The 24,098-nt window shown below is 46.9% G+C and overlaps 1 protein-coding gene across 7 annotated transcripts in view; it reads right to left on the reverse strand.

Annotated features, from left to right (window-relative positions):
- The window catches only part of Rnf157 (ring finger protein 157), a 67,856-nt gene that overhangs the window by 24,622 nt on the left and 19,136 nt on the right, over window positions 1–24,098 (reverse strand). Inside the window, exons 3-5 of one of the 7 annotated variants that reach the window (XM_087574352.1) lie at window positions 16,616–16,901; window positions 15,325–15,565; window positions 15,160–15,232 (exon numbers count right to left, since the gene is read on the reverse strand). The gene's annotated coding sequence lies outside the window, so the exon portion shown is untranslated. 7 annotated transcript variants of the gene reach the window in all.

The raw sequence follows: 24,098 nt of genomic DNA on the forward strand, positions 1-24,098 counted from the left end.
CTGGAGACACCTGGTGACAGTCACTTACACACAGCAGGGGCTTCACTCCTCACTCCACACACAGAACGCTGGCTATGAAAGACCAGGCAGTGCTATCTTATAGGATCACCATCATATATGCCGACTGTCCCTGATGGAACTGTCACTAGGCTGTGACTACAGTTCACAGGAAGCTGACTGGTCTCGGTAGCTTTGCAGCACACTGTGTCTTCTAGCCCGAGAACTGTGCCTCCACAGGGCTGCTGCCGAAGACAGGACAGCATGCTATGCTTCAACTGTGTGCTCACAGACAGTGAGTGTGGTCATTTTATTGGTAAATAATTTAATACGTAGTTGACTTTCAGTGCAGTCAATGTGATTGCTAATTCATATACTGGAACATGACCCTTAAGAAAACACACTGAAGGGGGCTGGGGATTTAGCTCAGTGGTAGAGCGCTTGCCTAGGAAGCGCAAGGCCCTGGGTTCGGTCCCCAGCTCCAAAAAAAAAAAAAAAAAAAAAAAAAAAAAAAAAAAGTAGACCTATGAAACTACTAAATCAAAGGTAGCCTATATAATTTGAAATATTCAGAGGGGCTGGAGAGACGGCTCAGAGGTTAAGAGCACTGACTGTTCTTCCATAGGTCCTGAGTTCAATTTCCAGCAACCACATGGTGGCTCACAACCATCTGTAATGGGATCTGATGCCCTCTTCTGGTGCGTCTGGACAGTGACAGTGTACTCATATAAATAAAAATAAAAAAATTAAAAAAAAAACAACTGGGTGCACACACAACAGGCAAAGGCAAGAGGATCTCGGTGAGTTTGAGGTCAGCCTGCTCTACATCCTGAACCCAAGACAGTCAGGACTACAAAGGACTATAAAGAAAGACCCCATCAGAAAAGGGGGGAGGAATGCTCTTTTTCAGTGATACGGCTGCTGGTTAGCTGCTCATGCTGCAGTAAATACCCGCAGCCATGTTGACACAGCTTTAACTCAGTGACCAAGGAGAGGGGAAGGAGAGTGGGGTGAAGGTGACCCAAATACACTGTAGACACTTAGGAACCTGTGGGTAAGTATTTACCTCCTGCACCGGAGAAAAGACACTTTATAGGCTTCACACACACACATTGTACTTGGTAGATGTTTTGCTTTGTTTGAAACAGTGTCTTATTCTCTTGCCTTTGTAGCCGGGCTGGCCTTGAACAGCCAGGTCTCTTGCCTCAGCCTCCTGTCTAGCTTAGATTCCGGGCATGTACCACAATGCCTGGCCTGCAACATTTTAGTTATTTTATTTTTGTTTTTTTTGTTTCAGGGTTTCTCTATGTAGCCCTGGCTGTCCTGGGACTCACTCTGTAGACCAGGCTGGCCTCAAACTCAGTGATCTGCCTGCTTCTGCCTCCCCAGCGCTGGAACTAAAGGTGTGGGCCACCACAACCAGCACTTGTCTCAATTCTTGTTTTTATTTTTTTATTACATATTATAGCACTCGTGTGGAGGTCAGAAGACAACTTGTAAGGGTCAATTCTCTCCTCCCACCATGTAGGTCCCAGGAATCTCACCGTATCAGGCTTGGAAACAGGTGTTTTTCCTGCTGGGTAATCTCCCTGGCCTCTACCTTTTTGTTGTTTTTGGGACAGTGTCTTACTTAGCCCAGGATAATCCTTAAACTCCCAATCCTCCTGCCTCTCATCCTCTCAAGCACTGGGATGATAAGCATGAGCTATCACGAGCAGCAACAAAAATGGTTTCTGTTGATACACCAGCAGCTGTGTGTGTGTGTGTGTGTGTGTGTGTGTGTGTGTGTGTGTGTGTGTGTGTGCATGCTTTTTAAGGACAAAGCATTATATGCTTAAGCAGAAAACTTTAAAAACCAAGGCACAAGCTTGGTTGTGATTTTATCACAGCATCAAAATAAGCACAAATGATTTTTGCAGAATGGACTCTGCTCCTTCCTCACTGGGCTCTCTCACTGTGTGAATGACGGTCTCGGTCTCTTCCTCTCCCTCTCATTTTAAAGACGTGGCAAACGTCTCCAGAGTCTACAATTTTGACACTGTGTGGAGATAACCATATGCTTTATTTAAGCGGTTGGCTTTCCTTTTTGCTGATGTGTTGTGATGCCCTTGTCCCTTCATTCTGCATGCTTGTTTGATTGTTTCTTTGAGAAAAATTCCTTGGAGTGGAATTACTGGATCAAAGAGTAAGCATACTTTTAAGACTTTAATGCCCTGCATCAGTGTGATGGAGGCTGTGATGCAGGGAGTCGGGAACTCCAGTCCAGCTCTCATCTGACGCCCATTTTCTTCACCCCCTACTTCCTAGGCTGCCATACTAAAGGAATTTAAAACCAGTTTAAAAGAAGCTTAAGCAAAAAAGTAATTAGGCAGAAAAATCTGACACACGCGCTAAATCTGCTCTAAAGCCAAAGTAAATGACTTTGGGATTAGTGTTCTCTCCCGCAGCAAAGCGACCACTTGGTTTGTGCGGGTGCGGCTTCTTCTCCCCTCTGGATATAAAGAGCCTTAAGGACCCCTATTTATTTATTTGGTTTTTTGAGACAGGGTCTCTCTATGTAGCCTAGGCTGGCCTTGAACTCACACAGATTCTCCTGGATCACTCGTGTGGAGGTCAGAAGACAACTTGTAAGAGTCAGTTCTCTCCTCCCTGCCTCTGTCTCCAAGGATTAAAAGCATGAACCATCTAATTTGTAGTGTTAAAAAAAAGTTTGTTTGTTTGTTTGTTTGTTTGTTTGTTTGAGACAGAGTTTCTCTGTGTAGCCTTGGCTATGAAGTTTCTCTGTGTAGCCTTGGCTATGAAGTTTCTCTGTGTAGCCTTGGCTATGAAGCTGCTCTGTAGATTTGGCTATGAAGCTGCTCTGTGTAGCCTTGGCTATGAAGTTGCTCTGTGTAGCCTTGTCTATGAAGTTGCTCTGTAGATTTGGCTGGCCTCAAACTCAGAGATCTGCCCACCTCTGTGCTGGGATTAAAGGCTTGTGCCGCCACCACCCGGCTTCAGATAGAAAAATCTTAATGAGCTTAAGGAAGGGTCCCTAAATACAGGATAAGGAAATGAGGCTCAGGTACCCTCAATCTAACTTTTTAAACAGAAAATGTTGATAAAAGCAAATCCTTGTAGTGAGAACAAATATGGACAAACACGTAACAAAAGGGGAATATACGTAAGCGCTTAAGTAAGTAGCTACTGTGTGCCACGCATCATTTGGATGTATTCCCCTCCACTTCTGTATGAATATATTCATGTGTATGGGGTGCATGTTTGCAGGTGGGCATTTGCATATATGTGTATGCATTCAGTAGAGACCAAGGGACACCTTTAGTTCTTATTCCAGGAGCCATCCACAAGCTTAAGACAGAGTCTCAACTTGACTAGTGAGGCTGGCCGGTGAGCCCTGGGCACCCACCTGTCCTCACCCCACCACTGGGATTACAAGTATGTGCAGCTATGCCCAGCTTTTCCTGTGGATTCTGGTGACTAAACTCAGGCCCTCAGCACCAGCGCTATCTCCCCACCCCTCTTTTAATTTTTAAATTACGGTAAAATACATAAAACATGACATTTACATGTGAACTACATCCCTGGACAGTGCAGTGGCACTAATTATGGCATGTGTGTTGTTCAGCCTTAGCCACCGTCCAGCCCCAGGTCAATCCACTCTTACTTCCTATTCTAAGATGAGGCAAGTTCCTCTCCCAGCAGCCTGTGAGCTCCTGGGGGAGAGGCCAGCACAGAAGAGAAACTCAAAATCCGATGGCGACTGAGCAAATTCAGAATGTCAACATTAACAACCTCCTCTGGTAGACAAAGACCAGACTGGGTGAACAACTTGGGAGAGTGCTTGTCTAGCATGTACAAGGCTTAGGTTCAGGTCCTGGTACCATAAAAAAGAAGAAAGCAAAAGAAGACAACAGGCGACACTCAGAAGGTCCAGGGCCAAAGAACAGTAAGTAGAAGCATGGTTGGAACCAACAAGTAAGTGGAAATAATGAAATCCTTTCACACAGACCAAGCTCCATGCGGGTTCTGGAAGTGGGTCAGAACACTGTAGAGTTCGCCCTTCTGCTTAGACAGCAGCGGGTACAAAAAGCACACAGAATGTGCTTCTACACTTTAACAGAACACTGGAGGTCTCCACTGAGAGCAGCTCTCTTAGAGCACACATGGCAAATGTCTTTGCCAATGAGATCCCACGGAAACTGCAGAAGACAGCAACTTGGACGCTGGGCTTGGCGATGCAGGAGGACAGCACAGCTTGCCCCAAATGCACAAAGATGTGTTACTGGCAGAAGAGCAAAGACATTTACCCATTTGCTCAGCACCCTCACTACATCCGAGCACCGAACTTGGCAGAGACTACAGTGATGAGCAAACTGAATCTGAGAAATGACTGAGATTCCACAGGTTGCAAGCCCAGTACAGAGCCTAACTCCAGTTCCACCAGGGGCCTGCCAATCAAGCCACTGCCTGTGTCAGCAGAGCAAGTTTCTCTTTGGCCTCTAGCCTGGCGTTACTTCCTTGTACATCAGGAAAGCGCCTCCTGGTGCCCAATGCTGGAACTGCCGCAGGTTTAGGCACTCATCTGAACAGGTGAGCAATGTCTGTGCTTACACCAATGTAAATAATCACATCTGAATCTTGGTTTTACCACGCTGACTTTAAACAGCGTGATAACTTACCTCACTTAAAGATGAATGGAAAAATTCATTTTTTGTCATAGAAAATATGGTCACAGTACAAGTTAGACAGCAACATAACTGGCTGGGTACAGCGGCACATGCTTCTACTCTCAGAATTTCAGGGATGGAGGCAGGATAAGAGTTCAAGGTCAACCTCGGCTGTACAGGCCAAGTTGGGCTCAAAAGAACAAACCAAACCAAACCAGTATTCGACTCCGTTTGTAAAGTATTGGTTGTCCCATAAAGTCCCAGTTCTCCATAAAGAAAGACTATAAATCATTCATAAAAATAAATAATTCAAGCGCAAGGCCCTGGGTTCGGTCCCAGCTCCGAAAAAAAGAACCAAATAAATAAATAAATAAAATAAATAATTCACTTCAATAAAGTTTTTCCTTAAGTTTTATTTGTGTGAATGTGGATTTGTCCTTGGGAGCCAGGTTTTGTAACCCTGAGAGCTGGAGCTGCAGGTATTCTGAGCCCCCTAACAGGTCCTGGAATCCTGTGGAAGAGCAGCAAGTGCTGCCAGAGAGAGGCTGGGCTTTTCCTCCAGCCCCAGAGAAGACAGCAGCTCATGACTTTCTGTGCTTTGGGGGCTCAGACATGAACAGGGAAGCTGTGGGCTGGGCCTGCAGACCACACAGAAACAAGCCTGCGGGTTTGTTTTGTTCCCTCTGACTCACTTCACTGATTGGAACACTCCAGCCTTTCTCCACATAGTAGAAACCATTCACATTTTGTGGTCGCCATGAGAAAAGGTCAACATCATGAAGGGGTGGGGGCAGTAGAGAGTTGGCTCAGTGGTTAAGAATACTTGTTCAGTTCCCACCACCCACACCATGGTGTCTCAGAATCAACTGTAACCCCAGTCCCAGGGAATCTCACATGCTCTCTGACATCTCTGAACCCTCTCCCCATTCTAACGGGTCAATAAAGGCTGGGGCCTGTGATTGGGCAGTGGGAGGAAAAGGTGGGGCTGGGGGTCTGAGAGACTGAGGGACAGAGGAAGAGGAGGTGGAAAGAAGATAGAGCAGAACCATGTGGTCCGAAGAAGCCACAAGTACCGAGGGATCTCCTAGGTGGGGAATGGAGTAGTGAGTGGTGGATCTGCCCAATCTAGGAGTATAGCTTTGAATATAATAGTTGGGTTGTGGGTTTTTTACATGGGTTTGTTGGGGTTGAAGTATGTGGCGTGTGCTTGTGAGCCACCAGTGCCTCCATCTCCCCTCTCCCCTCACCCTACGCCATGGAGATTCCGAAGTTCTCGAAGGCTGAGAACCAACCAGTGTTATAAGTGTCACCTCGGAGCTCTGGCTAGGATGCTGATGGCAGCTCTGAGATGGGGACAAGGGATCCACATTTACAGCCCCCAGGTCAGACCACACACACACACACACACACACACACACACACACACACACACACACACGATAGGCTGCATCTCATGGCCTTTCATTATGTCTAAGGTACAGCTATGTGAGGTTTTCATTTCCTTACCTAAAAAAAGAGCAAGAAACGTTCATTAGAGGAAGATGTGCCTTGTCTAAGCGGAGTCAGTACGAATCGCAGCTGCCCACACCCTCTCGGGCACATCACACCACACACAGCTTTTGCGTTCTGGCTCAGACAGGCCCCAAACTCGTGGTCTTTTGTTCCAGCCTCCCAAGGGCTGTGAGTACAGGAGTGTTCAACCAAGGCCAGTTTACATACAGTATTTGGATTTCTTTTCTTATATTAAAATTATTGCTTCATGTGCACATGGGTTTTGTATGTGTTGCCTGCATGTGCATTTGTATGTCACGTGTGTGCTTGGTACCCACAGAGACCAGAAAGAGCGTCAGAACCAGAGTTACAGACAGCTGTGAGCCACCACGTGGGTGCTGAGAATCAAGCCCAGGTCCTGGAGAAAAGCTGCTGGTGCTGTTAACTGTCAGGCCATTTCTCCAGCCCCCAGAAGATGGCACTGAATCCCCTAAGACTGGAGTTAAAGACAGTTGTGAGCTGCCACTTGGATGCTGTGTCCTCTGGAAGAGCAGCCAGTGCTTTAACCCACTAAGTTTCTCTGCGTACCCTTGGCTGTCCTAGAACTAGCCATGAGTTTATTTTTCAGTATTTTTGCAAAGATACGACCATCCAGTTTACACTTAGCTTCCCCCTTCCTTTCCTTTTCTTTTTATTTGTTTGTTTGAGACAGTCTCCCCTGTCTCAACTTCACCTTCATTGTTTGTTTTTGTGGAGGTTTTTTTTTTTGGTAGGGAGGGGAAGATCTCACTATGTAGCCTTGGCTGTCCTGGAACTCACTATGTAGCCCTAGCCAGCCTCAGACTCACGAAGCTTTGCCTTCTGCTGCCTCCCAAGTACTGGGATTGAAGGAGTAAGCAGTCACATCCCTTCCTTCCTTTTTCCCTTCCTTCTTTGCTTCCTCCCTCCTACCCTCCCTCCTTTCAACAGTGTTTCTCTGTGTAGCCCTGGCTGTCCTAGAACTTGCTGTGCAGGCCAGGCTGGCTTTGAACTCACAAGATCTGCCTGCCTCTGCCTCCCCGACCCTCAGATTAAAGGCTTGGCCACCACTGACTAGTTCATTCTACTTTAAAACTTAATTTTACTCATGTTTCCAGAAGCAACAACTACTCTGCTGACATCTTATATAAACAGAAGTTACTGAAGCCAGAAAGCTTTACAGATCTTCAAATTTCATTTTCCTCCACTAATATCCTTCTTACCCAAAATTCACACACACACACACACACACACACACACACACACACACACACACACCACGCAGCCTCATATAATAAAAAACTCTAGTGGTGGGCTGGAGAGATGGCTCAGCGGTTAAGAGCACCCGACTGCTCTTCCAGAGGTCATGAGTTCAATTCCCAGCAACCACATGGTGGCTCACAACCATCTGTAAAGAGATCCAATGCCCTCTTCTGGTGTATCTGAAGACAGCTACAGTGTACTTATATATAATAAATAAATAAATCTTTAAAAAAAAAAAAAAAAACTCTAGTGGTAATCAGAACAGGAATCCACATTTACCACACTCAGGCTGGGCCACAGTTGCACACGCCTTTAATCCCAGCACCTGGAAGACAAAGGTGTGTGGATTTCTGAGTTCAAGACCAGCCTGGTCTACATAGTGAGTTCCAGGACAGCCAGGGCTACGTAGTGAGACCTTGTCTTGGAAACAAACTAATAAACAAAACCAGTATGCTACAGCCCACCTTGGTGGTAAACCCTGTAATCCAACGCTTCAGAGCTCGAGGCTGCACAGTAATCTTAAGGCCAACCTGGGCTTCATCAGACCTCTGTGTGTGTGGGGGGGGGACAGCAGTATGTCACTGTGTTCTGTCTTTTACAGTGTACTAATAATTTTTAAAACTCATGCTCCTTTTTGTTTGATGCCCAACTGTCCTCTGCTCTCTCACGCTTTCTAATCTCTCTGCTACAGATGCAGTGAGGCTTCCAGGGACTGCGTTAGACTCACAAGGCTTTAAATTTCCTCTCACGAGTTTCTCAGTGTGAGCAGTTTAGTCTCTGCTTGAAAGCTGCCTCACATGAGAACACGGACTGCTATGAGTGGCCATACTGGAGACAGACTATTCTGTCTGCTGCAGACAGGAGTGACTGCTCTGTATCATTTCCCGCCCTGCTAAGGGGCTGATCAGCAATTTAAGATGTCACCAAAGCAACACCCAAAACTATGAAGGTACCCCCAAACAACTGTCACAGACTGACTTTGAGCACAAAAATGCCCTGTTCAGATTTGGCTACCAAAGACATTCACCAGAGAAAGCAGCCTCTGTTAGTCTACTAATTACACTGCAAGGTCTCCTCGAATGAGCACAGGACCAGTGTCACGGCCATATGACATTACATCTAATGTTGACTTTTCCCAAAATATTTAATTAAGCAATTATCCAGTTAAGCAATTCTCTGATAACATAATGCGTAACCAGAATTTGAAAACAGCGGATCTCAGGATCTCAGAGCAGGCACATGAAACCCTGTGCATTGTGCTCAATGACATCCAGGTGCCACGTCTTTCTTCTTAGGGTCTGCATTCTGACTCCACTGCTCTGACTCGACACAGCCATGTGGGCTGCTTAGGTGACAAACTGACTCACTGGATTCCAGATCCCGATGAGAAAACACCTCCCTTCTCAGCACCAGCTCGTCCTCCAATGGCTCTAAAAGACTGCCCTGCAGAAGATGGACTGCTCTTAATTACAAGAGCTTCTTGACTAAGAGCAGCTAACTTCAGGTGGAGATAAACCGGGGAAAGCGGGCACAGTCATCTCTTCCTTCCCGAGCCACAGCTTTCAGACGGGCTACCCCTCCTCCACACACTTCCTGGCTCTCAGCAGGAGACTCATAGTAACGCAGCTCACAAACAAAAACCCACTTTCACAGAGGCTGAAAGCCTGACACTACATGAAGCATATGCTCAGAGAGGCAGCTGAGCTGGGATTTAAAGTCACACACACACACACACACACACACACACACACACACACACACGCACGCGCACACACACACACACACACACACACACACACACACACACACTTTCCCCAATGAGACATTTGAAAGTGCTAGTTTCCAGTTTTTTAAAAACAGAGGCATTTCTTTTTGCCCAATTACTAACAAAGACAACAGAACCAAAATATTCTCCTTTCCCGGGGCTGGGGATTTAGCTCAGTGGTAGAGCGCTTGCCTAACAAGCGCAAGGCCCTCCGTTCGGTCCCCAGCTCCGGAGAAAAAAAAAATTCTCCATTTCCATTTCAGAAACACAGAAGAAATTAAAACCCTAAGCTGGCCTTCAATTTAGGAAACTCTAGTTAGTTTTCTGAGTCCCATTGAGAGAATCAATTTTGAAGCTCCGGCCTGATGTGAGAGCCGAGATGAACGACAAGAGTTTCTCCCAAAGCTCCTGGGAGAAAAGATGCGCTGAATTCCTAGGATAAAATCCCATCTCTAGCTGCAGAAAAGAGGGGTAGTATGAAATGCAGTAACGGTCAATTCTGTAAGCCAATCACTGTGCCCAGCCTGTGCATCTGGAAATGCAGCCATTGGAAGAAAGCCATTACTCAGTCAAAAACTATGAGACTGTATTTTCTCTAGCTGCTCCTGAAATTCAGATATCCCATTTAAGGAGAACAGAGGCACAAAATAAAATCACAGTATATACAGCACACATAGTATACAGACCATACGCAGCATGCATACACAGTACACACATATACAGACAACACACAGCATACATATGCAGTATACACAGCATACACAGTATGTCTCCTAGACTTCCAAGTTATTTAAACAAAGACGCATGGAAACTGATGAAAATCTCTGAAGCTAATGTAACAAGATGTCATTGACTTTGTCCCGCAGAGCTGCTGAGCCTCTTGAAACCCCTGACTGCCCTTCAGATATCTCCCAAGAGTGCGGAGTAGCTAAGTTAAATCAACTAGTGAAAGTCTAAGATGCTCTAAGCCATGTACACGGGAATCTAGTAGCTACATCTGTACCTTCCAGATGGTCCAGGTCAGAGACAAAAGTCAGACCTCACGGTCCGCCAAGTTCAGGACATGTGGGCGCCCCACACCCTGTGTCATCTCCGACCTTCCGAGTGCTCTGAATTTCTCTGTCCTCACCTCCTCTCAGGCCCGACCCCTGAGCCACACCTTTCCATACCACCAATGCTTTTCCGAGCAAGCTTTTCTCCACGGTTCTGCTTCTTTTGATTACTCCCTGCGTGCCAGTAGGATCCTGAGCGTTAGCTGGCATGGCAGCTCATGCCTGCAACCCCAGTACTTCTGAGGCAGAAGCAGGAGAGAAGACAGTTCGAGGCCAGTCAGGTCTACTTAAGGAGAGCCTGTCTCAGGCAAACAGACGATCAAAGGGCCATGCTGCGAGTTTACACAAGGTATAAAGCAAAGACAGAAATTCTGTACAAAGCGATCCATGGGCCAGCAAGACAGCTCTGGGTAAAATCACTTGCCGCCAAGCCTGACATCTGGAGTCCCATTCTCAGTACCCATTCGAGTGGAGAGGGAGAGCTAACTCCTGTAAGTTGCCCTCTGACCTCCATGTGAGTGTTGTGCATGTGCACCCCCAAGCCTGCCACAAACACCAAAATACACATTAAAAAATCCCCAATAAGTAAATGTAATAAAAAATAGGTAGTTCATACTGACCATCCCCCAACATCATCCGTATAAGTTAAATTTAAAATCCTCAGCCTGGCCACTCATACAAAGATCCTTCTTTTAAACAGATTTATTTATTATATAGACGTCCACTGTAGCTGTCTTCAGACACACTGGAAGAGGGCATCAGATCCCATCACAGATGGTTGTGAGCCACCATGTGGTTGCTGGGAATTGAACTCAGGACCCATGGAAGAGCAGTCAGCCATCTCCAGCCCCACAAAGATTCTTTTATGCTTGATGATAGCCTGTAAAGAACGCGCAGCTCCATAATTAATAGGAAGTCCAGAGTTCAGCAGGAGGACTTAGTGACTGGCCTCTAACAAAATATGGAAAGGCGGCAGTTTTCAGTAGTAAATCTGTACTGTCTGGATCAAGTGATCAAGACTGATCAATAGCTGATCCAGGAATACTATATTACTATACTACAATAATACAGAGAATACTACAGTACACCTGATACTGACTACACTACAATAATACAGAATACTACAGTACACCGGATACTAACTATACTACAATAATACAGAGAATACTACAGTACACCAGATACTAACTGTACTACAATAATACAGAATACTACAGTACACCGGATACTAACTGTACTACAATAATACAGAATACTACAGTACACCGGATACTAACTCTACTACAGTAATACAAGGGATAGTACGATAGCAAGAATACCACAGTACAAGGAATACCTCTGCAATAGTGTAATAATGACATCACAGCACTTGTCAAAATCTGCAACTCTGCAGGTGTGGTGTGGCACACAATAAAGCAGGCTGATTTCCGTGAGTTCAAGGTCAGCCCAGTCTACATAGTGAGACTCTGTTTAAAAATTTTTAAATTAACAATCTGTAACTCAGGGGTTGGGGATTTAGCTCAGTGGTAGAGCGCTTGCCTAGCAAGCGCAAGGCCCTGGGTTCGGTCTCCAGCTCCGAAAAAAAGAAAAGAAAAGAAAAAAAAAATCTGTAACTCAGACTTTGAAATAGATCATAGGAAAACAGAACCTACCAGCGAAAGGTGTGTGTGGGTTTAGACAAATTGCTTTACCCTGCCAAGCCTGTTTCCTTAAGAATAAAATATATAGTAAGAAGTTACCTGATAATCTATGAGATTAAAGTTTGCATTAATCACAAGGTAAAGGTTCACAGGGTCAAGTCACCACATACTAAACCTGGTGAGCCCAGTGAGTTCAATCCCTAGGTCCCACATAGAAAGAAGCAACTCTCAAAGGTAGTCCTGTAATGTCTTCTTGAATATGTAATACTTGTGTGTGCACATAAAATACATTAATACATTTTATTTAAAAATGATTGCTGGACCATGGTGGTAAACACCTTTAATCCCAGCTCTTTGGAGGCAAAGGCAGACAAATCTCTGAGTTGGAGGCAAGCCTGGTCTACAAAGCGAGTTCCAGGACAGCCAGGGCTACACAGAGAAACCCTGTCTTGAAAAATAAACAGAAGACAGAAAAAAAAAAACCTTAAGTTTTTCCCATTGGAAATACCCAGGAGTAGAGAGAAATGTCTAAATGTCTGCTCTAGTGGTTAAGAGCACTGACTGGGGCTGGAGAGATGGCTCAGTGGTTAAGAGCACTGACTGCTCTTCCAGAGGTCCTGAGTTCAATTCCCAGCAACCACATGGTGGCTCACAACCATCTGTAGTGGGATCTGATACCCTCTTCTGGTGTGTCTGAAGACAGCTACAGTGGACTCACATACATAAAAGAAATAAATCTTTTTTAAAAATTAAAATTAATTCAAATGTTATCGGAAATAGAAAACATGGCTGAGGACTATGTTCCACCGTTAGCTCACTGTTCGTTCTGCCCTGAGAAAACAAGCATATAATTAACTTCTGTACACTCAGAGCTTCAAAGTCACTTGCTCATGGACAGGCTAGAAAAGGAAATAAGTACACCACTTAGGGACTGTTAGACTTTCTGACTCAGACAGGTTTTTATAGCCTTCAGTGGAACTGTCTTGTTAAAATGTATATATCTTTGATAGTAGAAAAATTGCTGGGTGTGGTAGTATATTTAATCCCAGAGTTCAGAACGCAGAGGCAGAGGGATCACAAGTTCAAGGACTGAATTGACACCCAAAAAAGAAAAAAGTGAGAAAAACAGGCAAAAAAATGAACCAAAATTTTCTTAGAATGGTAAGACCACTAAGTACCGTTTCCCGTAAGGGACCACAACAGCAACAGGAAGCGGTGAGAGTGTACTTGGCTTCAGAATATTTCAAAGACATTTCGAGGAAAGTCCTATGACCAGATGCTTCAGAGCGTGTCTGCTTAACACCACAGCTGCCCTCGCTCTCAGCACCACTTTCCAGAGAGAGAGAGAGAGAGACTTCTGCCATACCATGCCTTTCCCCACACTCCTCTAAGAGTGTCTACATTCAACTTGCCACCTTCCCAGTGCACCACAACTCTGTGTGTGTGTGTGTGTGTGTGTGTGTGTGCGCACGCACGCATGCGTGTGCACATACACTATTGTGAAACATTATATACTCAAGGGGAAAACCCACTTTGACCTAATTTTTGGGCCTCCTGCATGATGAAACCAGCCCATGCAGAAATATACACTGGCAGTGGGTGTCCCGGTGTGACTCACTAGACTCTGGGCATTGCCTCTCAGTCCAAAGGGCACATGTGCACAATTAACACTCACAAATAGTACTAGAATAGAAAGGTTACCAGGTAGTTCTGTTTTCCTTTGTGTAACAAGGTTTTGCTGTGCAGCCTGGATGGTCTGGAACTCAATATGTAGACCAATGTGGCCCTGAACTTTTAGCATCCTCTCATCTCTGCCCCACAATTTCTGAGTGGGCCACACGACTGGGCATGTGGGACAATACGTATTAAGCTTCTTTGGGGCTTAGTATTTCTTTTTTTTTTTTTTTTTCCCGGAGCTGGGGACCGAACCCAGGGCCTTGCGCTTGCTAGGCAAGCGCTCTACCACTGAGCCAAATCCTCAACCCCGGGGCTTAGTATTTCTTAAGCTACATGATTTAATAACCCAGGGGTGACATCAGAAGCCAGATCAGGACCTTGCCTCTGTCCTCCCACTGACTTTTCAGAGGGCATCCAGAAAAGTCATTATAAATGTCTCTGGACATCAGTGTCCCCATCTGTTGACAAGACTTACAGCTCCTGTCTATCTTAAAGGGAAACGAGGATCAAATGAAAGTGCTTTGAAAGGCATGGCACATGGGGCTGGGGATTTAGCTCAGTGGTAGAGCGCTTACCTAGGAAGCGCAAGGCCCTGGGTTCGGTCCCCAGCTCCGAAAAAAAAAAAAAAAGAAAGGCATGGCACAAAAATACAGGCGATGAGGGATGATGACATCACCCTCGATAACACTCTCTACCTGGAATGCATGCTTCGTTTCTTAGTTGCTTTTGTCTTTCACAATGCCACTCTGGAGGTGCCCACCCACATGTGTGAATATCCACACATACACACGGTTAAAAATAACAAAAATAGGGCTGGAGAGGTGGCTCAGCGGTTAAGAGCACTGACTGCTGTTCCAGAGGTCCTGAGTTCAAATCCCAGCAACCACATGGTGGCTCACAACCATCTGTAATGGGATCCGATGCCTCTTCTGGTGTGTCTGAAGGCAGCTACAGTGGGCTCATATATGATAAATAAAATAAATCTTTAAAAAAATAATAAACCTTAAAAACAATGTGCAAATGAAGTATATAAGCAATTAAGAATCTATTATCTATAAATCCCAGAGCACTTGGAGTAAACACAATTAGCCTATATATTACTTTCCTGTGACCCTGGAGAGATCTTGTTTTCCCAGAATAGTGGAACTTACTCTCTGGGTTTAAGAAGCAAACTTCCAACAGAGAAATAAATTCCAACTCTGTTAGGGTATGTAAGGTACATGCCTTCAATCCCAGCACTTAGGAGTCTGAGGCAGGCAGAGAGAGCTCTGTGAGTTCTAGATTAGCCAGGACTGCATGGCAAAACATGAGAGAGAGAGAGAGAGAGAGAGAGAGAGAGAGAGAGAGAGAGAGAGAGAGAGAGAGAGAACGTCTTAGTTAGGGTTCCTAAAGTGGTTAAACCCTGACCAAAAGGAACTTGTGGAAGAAAAGGTTTACTTCAGCTAACAGCTGTCTGTCCAAGAGAGGTCATAAGACAAGCTATTTTCTCGGTAGAGCTTCTGCTCCCGAGATAACTTCAGCGTGTGTCAAGATGACAAACAAAAATAATTAATTAATTAATTAAACCAAGATTTCCAAAGCCCCCAAACCTTGAGTCGATCGTCCCCCGTCTTTCAGGTGCAGCAGCCTCGGGTCAGTTTCCTACTCTCGTAGTTTGGCTCTCTGCAGAGGACAAGACACGTTTGGTAGGCACAGAGCACTGTGCATTAAGCAGCCCAGGGTACATCAAGAAAAGCAGGAGAGGCGGCGTCTACCGGGTGAGAAGGCAGAGAAGTCCCCACAGCCTGGGATGAGTCTGCAGGCTCTGCTGAAAGCAGTCCACTCTCACTGTAAGGAAACTCAAAGACGAAGACGAAGACGCCATCTGCCACGGTGTGGCCTGGACGCCTGGACATTCCCTGTCCTTCTAGATGGACTTTGACGTCAACACAATCCTAGCCCTACAGGGGTTGAGCGAGATCAGTAGATGAAGGTAAATCTTGGCTACCAGAGATCCTGTCAGTAAAAAAAAAAAAAAATGAAGAAAACCATACCTAGGTAGAAATTAATACAGACTAAATCCTTTCCTTCTTTCAAAACAGGGTTTCTCTATATAGCCTTGGCAGTTCTAGAACTCACTTTGTAGAGCAGATTGGCCTTGAACTCACAAAGATCCACCTGCCTCTGCCTCCCCAGTCCTAGGATTGCAGATGTGCATCACCCCCAGCCTCAGATTACATCTCTGCTACAAGAGGAGGCCTGAGTCTGTGGCGCGTCCTTCCCTGTAAGATCTGACGTGAGGCCAGGCTGCCTTACTTTGTGGCTAGTGAAAGACTTAATTGTCTGACCAAACTGCAAAAACCAGCTGAGTGTTCTCACAGCTCTGAGCTAACACAGACCGAAGCTCAGAAAGCCTAAGGCTGTGAAAGAGAGACAAGGGAGCATCCCGTGGCCAGACTGAACCCAGGGAAACTGCAAGGCCCTTCCAATTACTAAAGGCAGAAAATGACACTGGCCATTAGAATTGTTAATCAAAATCTTATACAAGGAAAATCCTTGTCCTGTACATCAGAAGCCTTAACCACATTGTTTATTCATTCCCCAGTAGAGGCAATACACTAGTTACGTATAGTTTACATTCTAAAGATTTATTTATTTAATGAGTACACTGTACAAGTACAGACACACCAGAAGAGGGCATCAGATCCCATTGCAGATGGCTGTGAGCCACCATGTGGTTGCTGGGGATTTGAACTCAGGGCCTCTGGAAGAGCAGTCAGTGCTCGTAACCACTGAGCCATCTATCTCTCGAGCTCCAGCCCATAGTGTACATTTTAAATTATATGAATATAGAACTAACTTTCACTTTTGAGGTATAGCTTGGAGAAACCGAGGAAAGTATGAAGCTAAGCAGGGCTTCTCAGCTCCCAACCACACAGATCTGAGTCTGAAGAGCTGAGGAAGGCCTTGTACTCGCTGAAGTGCGCAGACCTGCATGCCTGGGTGTACCCAACTACGCTGAGGGAGGGAACACTGGGGAGCCTGGGGGAGAGAGTGATAACAGACCTGAGTGCAGACACAAGGCTGAGGGAGGCCCTGTGTGGCGGAATCCGGCTGTGGTCAGGCTCACACGTTCCTTAGACAGCAGCCTTGGCATGGTGGTGTGAGACTATAACCCTAGCATTTAAGAGCTGGAGGCTGGAGGAGCAGGCTCGGAGGTGGCCGGGTGCAGCCTAAGCCATGGTTTCTGCAGATGGGATTTTGGAGGTGGATTGGCCTTCAGTCAGACAGCGGAGGGGATGACTGTGAGGGAGGGGTGTCAGAGCTGGTCCCTGGCAGTCTGTGAATTTTCCTGCAAGGTGAAGGGAGACAGGAACCATGTGGGCATTTAATGCACTGGTTGGCTTGATGTCTCTGAACAGGAGGCAAATGAGAGATGGCTCGAGCAGGACTGTAGCATGGATGGTGGTTATTCACAGCTATCTATGGCGAAAAGACAAAACGACCTCAGATGTAGTGACGGTCAACGACGTAAAGCCAACCCTGACGGCCAGAAAACCTCCGACAACACTGAATCACAGCCACCTCCCACAGCCACAAAACAGTATTTAAGAGCAGCCTGCAGACCTGTAATCCCAGAACCTGGGAGGCTAAGGCAGGTGTTCAAGACCACCTAAGCCATACCAGGAGATCCTGACCCAAAACAAAAGGAAACGGAAACAGAGGCTGGAGATGCCGTCCACCCCGCATGCCAGATGCAGCATAAAATTACAGACATGGAGTGCATACTAGAGTCTCAGTTCCTGGGAGGGTGAAACAGGAGGATCAGGAATTCAAGTGAATTGTCAGCCAGCCTAAGATACAAGAGACAGACAGGCAGGCAGGCAGGCAGGCAGGCGAGGAGAGGGAATGAGAGAAGAAAGGCTATAGAGTTAAGCACAAGCTGGCTTCTCAGTGAAGCCAAATGTGCTGTGTGAAGGGCCTTGGTAGGAATGGAATGAACCCCATTTGAGAAGGAGAGGTCTGGATATTTTTACTGGAAATTCATAAGCCCCAGAACGCCAGATTCACTGGCCCCGTGAATTCCCTCTCCCCAAAAATGGAAGAACCCGCCCTTACTTACTCTTCTCCCCTTTGCTTAACGACTACACATTATGTGTAACACCCGACAAGGCAATAGTTGCCCTACAGACCTGTCCCATTTGCCCTCCTGGCTACCACCATAGCTCGGCTCTGTTTTTTTAATGTCAGAGGTGTTGAGGGACCTGAATAATACATTCCCTGGAAGACTGAAGGAATAAGAAATCTGGTGAGCCTTTAGAGGAAGCCTTTAGTCTCTACACAGAGGAGCACCATAGGGCAGGCCTGACTGAAAGTCAGGACATCTTACTAGCAGCTGTATCCTTTGGACGGTCCAGAAGATGCTCTGGTTGCTACGGCCTGGATCCTACTCTCCTATTGGTTCTCAGCACAAGTCCATCTCTCTGTGCATGAGTACACTCTTCATGCCTGCTGAGACTGGGGTCCTACCTGGATAACTGTCTGAGTTCATTCTCACATCCCCACAATCCCCTCACGCCACCAGAATGTACATTAGTTGAGTCCGGATTAAACAGCTACTGGTGAGAAGCTGAAGAGATGGCTCCCTCCGCTGTTCAGGTCGTTTGTTCTTGCAGAGGACCTGGGTTCAGTTCCCACACTCATGTAATGGCTCACAATTGTGACTCAAGGGCAAGTAATCTGCCACTCTTCTGGCCTCTGAGGGTCCTGCATGCATGTGGCACGCACGCATGCGCACGCGCACGCACGCACACACACACACGTGCGCAGGCAAACCACTCATACATGTAAAATAAAAATATCTTTCAAAGAAAAAAATATATTGACGGAGTTTTCCAGGTCCAAAGGATAGAAGTCCAGGCCTTGCAGAAGAGTACGGCGGGCTGCTTGTGTGGCTTGTGTGGCCTCCACCCTCCCCCGACCTCCCTGACGCCCTCCCTCCAAGTGCTGTGCCTCACCTGGAGGAGCTGCATTCACTTGCTTGGATGAATCCCCGGTGCTTCTGTCTGACCCCTCTCATGTCATGTCTTAGCTGCCTGTGGAGGGGCTGTAGTTTATGTCTTTCTATCTCTAAAGCCAAACATCAGCCTAGAGTCCCAGGGAGGTTCGATAGAACAGTAAAAGAATGAGGGAGCGGATGAGGCCACTAGATCAGTGGTTTGCCCAGAGACAGGGGCAAAGGACTGATGTTGGCTGGGGGTAATGACTGTGAAATTATTGTCTCAGACAGTAAAAACCTAAGAGAAGAACAGACTGGGAATGAAGAGTGCTCAGTGCTCTTCCAGAGGACCTGAGTGGCTTCGAGCACACACATGAAGCAGCTCACAGCGCCTGTAACTCTAGCTGATGCCCTCTTCTGGTCTCCGTGGGCATCTGCACTCACATGCATACCCTCACACAGACATACACATATGCATAATTAAAAATAATAAAATGAATGTTAAAAAAGGAAAAGATCAGAGAAGGCAGAAAGCGATGTTTTTTTGAAACAAGGTCTCATTCTGTAGTTCACGCTCATCTTTAACTCAGCAATCCTCCTGCTCCGGCCTTCTGTGTGTACCCGGATTATAGGCGGGAGCCACTGCAGAAACCCAGTGAATCTGGGGATCTGCGGTTCATGGCATCCAGTAAATATACCCAGACATCTCCATCTCATGTCTAGGATTTGAGTGTCACCACATCTGGCTTGAAAAAATAATAATAAGATATAATAAAATAAAGTATTTCCTGTCTTCCTGAGGCCTGGGGACTAACCATCTCCTTCATCTATTCGTAGAGCCAGTCAGAGGCAAAGCACACTTGGTGTGGTAGTCACGGCCCTTCAGACGGCCCACTGTGCTCTTGGTGTCCCCTCTAAGTGGCAGCCACAATCAAGCCTACAGCACTGTGCTGGGAGCCGCAGTGCACTGTTCCTGCTCTGGGCTTCCCTGCCACTGCTAACTCAGGCCAGTGCTTCCCAGCTCTCCCTTCCGGGACATACATCCTGCTCAGCCCTAGACCGAAGCCTCTCAGATGCCCTCGCTCTAGAAAACACACTCCCACTCTCTGTGCCACACTCGGTCTCCTCTCCACAGCGCTAGCTCGGCACATCAGAGTGAGACGACAGTCTGCTGGTTACTTGACCTGCTTCCTGCAGGAATATCGAACGGCAGTGATGCTGACTGAAAACTCCTCTTTCTCTCTCCCTGCCTCCTGACCTCACTCCCAGGGTCACTACGTGCAAAGCCCTTCTTCACAAGTTAATACACAAGTACATTGCTGTCAACAGCCTGGCCTGAGATGGGCACTGGGGTAAAATCCAATCATTTCAGCTGGTTAGAATCTGGAGGCAGGAGTGAGCCACTTGAGTTCAGAAGTGAAAGAGCAGCCTGGGCACCACAGCAAGACCACAGGTACAGGTACAGGTACAGGGGTACAGGGGTACAGGGGTACAGGGGTACAGGGGTACAGGGGTACAGGGGTACAGGGGTACAGGGGTACAGGGGTACAGGGGTACAGGGGTACAGGGGTACAGGGGTACAGGTACAGGTACAGGTAGGTACAGGTACAGGTACAGGTAGGTACAAGTACAGGTACAGGTACGGTACAGGTACAGTACAGGTACAGGTACAGGTACAGGCCTGGTGACCAGAACCTGATCCCTGGGACTCACAGTGGAAGGAGAGAACAAAACCTGAAAACTGTCCTTCACCTTCATACGTGTGTGTGGCACGAAGGCAGAAAAAAAAATTAAGAAGAAAGGAAGAAACCTTGTCTCTACTGAGCATGATGGCACTTCTAAAAACCAGCACTTGAAAGACAGAGGCAGGGCTGGAGAGATGGCTCAGCAGTTAAGAGCATCGGCTGCTCTTCCAGAGGTCCTGGGTTCAATTCCCAGCACCCACATGACAGCTCATAATGGTCAGCAACTCCAGGGGACCTGGCACCCTCATGAAGACATACATGCAGGCAAAACACTAAAGCACATACATTAAAAATAAATAAATCACTAAAAATTTTTTTAAAAGAAAAATCACTTACGAAAAGAAAGACAGAGGCAAGGATCAGAGTTCAAGGCCGCTGGTACATAGCCTGGGCTACCTGAGACTGTCTGCTAGATAAGCCTGCTCTTTTTTTTTTTCTTTTTTTCGGAGCTGATAAGCCTGCTCTTGTCCTGTTACATAGCCTGGGCTACCTGAGACTGTCTGCTACATAAGCCCGCTCCTGTCCTGGAGGTGCAGCTCAGGGGTAGAATACTTGGCAGTGCATGACCCCAGGCTCCAGCCCTGCATACTGGGATGCATTCACCTGCACACGTGCTAGTAGGAGCACACAATTGCGGACGCTGCATTCCGGACAACTCTTGGCACTCTCTAGCAGAGAGGGAAGTAAAGCACACACGTGCTCCTTAGTTCTTGGTGGCCTTGCTGCAGAGAGTATGAGGGGCAAGGCGTGAACACATCACTTCAGAAAGCACAGCATGATGGGAACTGTCAGGACTGGCTAAAATGCAGCAGATTTCCCCTGAACAGGAAGAATGTTAGGAGGACTTCTGGCTACAAGCAGAGAGAACAACAGCACTGCAGAAACGACAGTTCGGTAACTTAGAGCTTTACCGGTTTTCCTCAGCAAACCAACTGCAAACAAGGGGACAAAGGCCAGTAGCTGCTCTGCCCACATTTTGCAGGCCCGGGATGGTCTTTACTCTGCATTTCTCCTCCGTGGTTCCTAGAGGCCTTCAGAAGCCCAGTGCATCGCTTAATACAGCACTGAAGAAACTGGCAAAGGGGTGTACACTTATAACCCCAGCTCTTTGGAGAAACTGCAAGAAGATCTTGAGTTTGGAGCCAGTCTGTGCTACACAGGAAAATACTACCAAAATCAAACAACAGACCAAAAACAAAAAAAACCAAACAACCCAGCCAGTGCCTTGACCCCAATGTACATGCTAAGTGAGGGTGCAGCAACGGCGGGTGACGCTTCCCACCCATGAGGCTGTATGTCTGACATGTGGCACTGTAAAACAAGCCAATAAACAATAAAGACACAGTGGACGGTCCACCCGCCCACACTGAGCAGCAGCTGAAGACATAACTGAGGAAAGGTTGGCAAATTCAGCTGTCACTGTTCCAGGCGGTTTCTCATCCAGCAATCTGGAGGCATCGTCCAAGTACTCGCTCCTCTAAAGTCAGAACCATCCCCATTTTATAAGTGGGTAATCTGAGACCTTCCAAGGTCACAAAGGTTGGTGGCAAGATAAAAATAAGACTTTAAATCCTGACTCCCACCCTCTTCCGGCACTCTTCTGGACATATGTACTCTCATTCATTCAAATCAAGCCCTAAGAGCTGGTTAACATTTGCCCAGATGAAGTTTGCTGGGTGGGAGGTCCCTAGTGCTCCAGCAAAGGAAGGGAAGGAAGGCTTCTCAGCTGCCCACTTGGAAAGGACAGGAAATAGCTGTTAAGTCCTACAGACCCTAGGAGCCAGGAAGTCTGTGGCATTTATATTTTAATATGGCAATTCATTTCAATACATTTCTCTGCCTGTCGTTCTTCCCCTCCCACTCTCTGGAAAGAGGAGTGGTTCTTGCCCTCTGCTGCTGGGTGGCTTTAAAAGGCCATCTTCTCTGCTCTGTAACCTGATGCTCACAAGCAGACACCCAGCTCTGTCACTTGAGAGTCAAGTCTGTTCCATAGAACTAAAGCCCCGTGTCTACTCTCAGTTTCAGGACGTCCCCTGATCAAACCTAAAGAGCATCTTGGCAAGGCCAGGTCAGCTCAGCGGATGGAATTACATAGCACTTGCTACTCTCTGAGGGAATGCTCCGGGACGGCACAGCAATTCGTGAGCCCTTTAGATCTCCAACAAACCTACAAGCGCTCTTGGTGACCCTATCACACAGAGGGTTGGTCCATGGCCAGGACGTGGAAGGCTGGGTATGCCTGACCCATGACTAAACAGCAGTGCTGAGGCTCCGAAGCAGACAGGGAGTTCAGACTCTGACTGGCTCCTCTGGAGCTCGGCAGTGTTAGACTCTGTGGCCCTGGGCACCTGCTGAACGACGCCTTTCTCACTGGGCTGGACAACACACGCTGCTCAAGACAACCAGGATAGGAAGGGTTCAGTACACGTGGAGAGAGAGAAAGGGGATACATGCCGCACTCGTCCTGTACACTGCTTTTTATTTTAGAGACCGTGTCTCATATTGTAGCCCAGTCTGGCCAATCAATGATGCTCCTGCCTCAACATCCCAAGTGCTGGAGCTATTTGCTTTTCAAGAGAGGATTTCTTATGTAGCCCTGGCTGTCCTGGAACTCTATAAACCAGGCTAGAATTTGAACTCACAGACATCCTCTTGCCTCTGCCTCCTGAGTGCTAGGATTAAAGGTGCCACCATCACTGGGCCCAAGTGGTGGAGTTATAGAAACGAGCCACCACAGCTGGTCTGTTTTGGTTTTTTGAAAATGTCTTCATGTAACCCAACTGGCCTCAAACTTGCCCCCTCCCATCTCAGCCTCTGAAGTCCCACATTACAGGCAAGAAACTCTATACCTAATTTAGAACGATTAAAAAGAAATTCTGTTCAGCACTACAGACATGACGACCGCTACAGAAACATACTGACAGGAACAGTACCATCAATACTCCTCTAGGGGTGGGGGCGGGGAGACTGCTAAGGTCAAGACTGCTACCTAGTAATTCAGGAAGAGCTCAGGCATGCAGTGTCCTCACCACAGACGTAAACGAGGTGACTCCCTTGGGGAGAGTGTGCTGTCGTGAGTATACACCTGTGTGAAAGAAGCTTTGCTTGACTTCAAGTCATCTCTACAGGCCAAAGAGGCCATTTATACACACACACACACACACACACACCCCTCACACTAGAGGAGAAAAGGAAGAAGCAGATGTGGACACCCAGCCCATTTTCAAAGCTGCCTTCGTGAATGAGGAAGGGCCTCACTTGGCTTGGAGACAGGACACTCCTCATGCTAACGGCTAAGGCAGAAGGAGGAGCAAAATCAAGACGGACAGACATTTGATAAATATTGTTTGGCATAATCTGATTTGGAGCGTATGTAGGTGTGTATGTTCACATGTGTGCGTGCATGTGTGTGAATGTATGTGTATGTGTGCACATGTACATGTGCATCTGTGTGTGTGTGTGTGTCTGTCTGTCTGTCTGTCTGTGTGTGCACGCATGTGCGTGTGTGATTTCTTCTGGAGCACAGACTGGCTTAGAACTTAACATTTGGCCCACACTGATCTTGACGTGACAGAACTCAGCACTGTGTGTGGTGAGAGATTCCCTGCACCTTTACTTAGAAAATAGTACTACAGTGTGCTGTGTTAGAAGAGGGGTCCTTCCCCAGCCTATGGGGTGACAGCCTCTCAGGCAACACAGCCCACTCTGCTCGCTCCTCTTGTTTTGCCACAGGCTTATTTGTTACAAGAGGAACTAACTGGGTCCCTTCAGCCCTGTGTCCACAGCATCTACCACAGAACTGGCA

The sequence above is a fragment of the Rattus norvegicus genome, chromosome 10 (genome assembly GCF_021556685.1).
Source record: "Rattus norvegicus strain SHRSP/BbbUtx chromosome 10, alternate assembly SHRSP_T2T, whole genome shotgun sequence".
Classification (NCBI taxonomy): domain Eukaryota; kingdom Metazoa; phylum Chordata; class Mammalia; order Rodentia; family Muridae; genus Rattus; species Rattus norvegicus.